Source organism: Propithecus coquereli, unplaced genomic scaffold, assembly GCF_000956105.1.
Source record: "Propithecus coquereli isolate 6110/MARCELLA unplaced genomic scaffold, Pcoq_1.0 Scaffold91, whole genome shotgun sequence".
NCBI classification, from domain to species: Eukaryota; Metazoa; Chordata; class Mammalia; order Primates; family Indriidae; genus Propithecus; species Propithecus coquereli.
In genome coordinates this window covers 1,935,980-1,939,151 of record NW_012155396.1, presented here as the reverse complement: position 1 = coordinate 1,939,151, position 3,172 = coordinate 1,935,980, and positions in this window count along the sequence as shown.

The window sequence follows — 3,172 nt, the reverse complement described above, 5'->3', positions numbered from 1 at the left end:
TGTCATTTCTGTCAGTCTAGAAGGTGACCTCCAAAACAGACAGAATCTAGCACTTATACATATAAATAACATTAATCTGTTATAGGTAAATATTGAACTGTGGAAAAGTTGTTTATGTAAGTCTGTCAGCTTTCTTACTGTTATTTTTTAATCAATTCCAAATGATCTGACAGGTTTTTTTTTTAAGGACTCAAAACAAGAAGAGATGTCTAACCAGAAGTTCTTGAAAGGGTGTGTGTGTTTGTGTGTGTGTGTGTGCGTGTGTATAAAGTGACAGGATTGAGTAGGGTAATTTACCAAAATTAAGTTTTAAATTGCAGAAAACACAAGATTAAAATATTTCTCATGTATATGTCCCTATTTTACCCACAGCAAATAAAGGTGAAATAGTAAAAACAATACCAGCTAAATGAATAAATCCAGGAAACATTGCTATCTAGTGCTATAAAGTAGGAAGAATATACTCTAATCCACCCACAAATAAGCATGACTTCAGCAAAGGAATGTTTCTTTCTCACAAGTTGGCCAAAGAAATATTTCTAAGTCCTTTCTCCTTCTGCCAATAAAATTGAAATATCAAACCAAAATATCCAAACCTCCACTGATAACCAAAATAGGAATATGAAAGCCAGAATTTAGACCTAACAGTATAGTATAGGCAAGAAGGAACCATTATCGATTCTTGAGCATAAATGAATTTGAAAAAGGCATATTTTTGAACCATTAGCCTGGGAGCAGTCTCCTTCACCCTTAGCTAGCATTCAAGGGATTTATCAAGATGCTTTCCTAATTTAGGGATAGCCCAGTATGGTCTCAACCACAAGGACATGATTTTCTAAAGGCACAGGTTGGAATAAATCCTGAGAATTTTCCAACCATCACATGCTAAATGCCCCAGAGAGTCTGAAATGTTCCCTTTTTCCCTCCCTGCCCACAGGCTCAAAAGGAGCCACTGTTTTTCTTGGAAGTGTATTATATCCATAAGCATGTAAAGGCTGAAATCCTTGTCATTTGCTAGTTTTAGTGCACATGGGGAAGCTTCCTTTGAGTTCCCAGGCCTTTTTTATTTCACCTATAAAGTAAAGGCAGTAGGATTAAGGGAGTTAAATTCTTCTCCAGCTACATAGATTCAAAATTCTATAATTGCCCAAGGTGACAGGTGAAAGGATGAAAGACAAAGACTTGATCTGGGTTTTGTACATTCTAGGCTACATTGATTTCTGTAAGAAGTCATTTGTGAAATTTGTGGAACTGACTAGATAGTAATCAACCCACAAAATTGTCTATACATATATTTCATCTTGGGATTTTTGGTCCTATGCCCAGCCTTTGCATCTAACTACACAATTCAGGAATGCTTACTTCTCCATTTTTAAAGAATTGTCTTCAGTTGGAAAAAAATGTCCAAACAATAGTTATCAGTGGGCTAGAAAATAATGCTATTAATTTCCCTCTTTTTTTCTATACCAAACTATAAGCAAGTGTCAGTATAACATGTTTACTCACAAAAAAATTAATGGTTTTAAAGATTAGTAAAGATTTATATTAAGAAATATTTAAAATTTTCATAGTAAACTGAAAAGAGGAAAGTTAATTTTAATCTAGAGCTTTAACTTCAGCTTTCTACAAATGTTTGTCATTTATGAACATAATTTCTACTTCACTGAATTCCTTTTCTCAAGTCATTTATGTACAAGTATTTTATTGAACATTCAGCAATAAAAATGATTTACTCTTTGATTTTGGACCTCAAAAATCATTAGCTAAATAAAAAGCTCTCCAATAATCAATCAAAATGTAATACTAGGCTATGTATTTCTGAAGGGCAAGTGCCGTGTGTCATTATCTTTTGTACAGTTCAAAGAATCTAGCATATCACCAAGCACAATGTGTTTTGTATTAAATTGCACTTCTCTGTTATCTTTCATATCCACAAAAACCACATTATCATGCACTGGTTACTTACTGCAGAAGGTGTACATGGCAGTCTGCAATCAGTGTCCTGACTGGGACAAAGTTCTTTCCAGTTGATTTAAGAGACTTTAATGAAGTGACTAGTTACGGAGGTATAGGTACCATTAAAGGAACAAGCAAGAGATGATGATGTCAGATCAGCAATAGAGAGAAATTGTCACCACTCTTCAAGCTAAAGCATGAGGAGAGGAAATACTATGTTATGGATGTCAGTGATAGCTGAGTTCTGGAGCAAAGGCTCATCCAGTGGGAAATGTATATCTGGAAGGATACAGCCACTGCCAGAAAAGTGACACAAATAGAGGAGAGGAAGAAACACCTAGAGTTTTCTCTCCTTCAGTGGGCTAATCTGAAGATCCCATTCTCCTATTGACAAAACCAACAGCAAGTCATCTGTCAAAGAAACACTGGTGGTGCATGATATCAGTACAGAGCTGAGCAAGGGAGAGAATGAATCTGGGAGTCAATCCAAGAAAAACTAATACAGCAAACATTGCATTCCCCTCAACACAATGATATTTCTGTTAATACCAATTCATAGAAAATACATCTTCTTTGTTAAAGTCTATTTAACAGAGGCAAAACGTCAAATAGAATGGATATCAGGTCAAATTATATTTGATAATATGTATGCTTTAATAGGAAGCACAGAGAACAGCAGATGAATTAGGGAACTTTTACAGGTAATTAATTAAAATAAGAAGCTAGAAGACATAAAATATGTGTCCAGGAGTCGAGGAGGAGAAGGAAAGGAGAGCAGGTCAGGTTGAGTTGACAGAAAGGAAGCGGCCAAAATCACCACACTGTAGGAGAAATCTAGAATGAGGGATTGTGCCAGGGACATAAATCAGAAAAAGATCAAGTTTTGACCCATCCTGAAGCCAATAAATAGAAGTCACAGTTTCCCTTGGCTCTATTTGTAGAAAAAAGGACAATCAAAAAGAATTTTCAGGGCCTCTGCTTTCTCCTCACAAATCTCTCCATCTGCTTTCTGAGTCCTAAGATAACTTGATTTTGCCCATCACTAATGATAAACTGCCTAAATTCATTTATTCCTTCTTGCATGTATGATTTTTACAAGTTGAGTTGCTCTATCTTATTTATTAAAACAATCCTGCACCACTTACAATGTCTAGCTAGCACATAGTAGGTCCTCAATAAGCTTTAGTTGAATAAAAACCAGTTAAGTGGGCTGGGC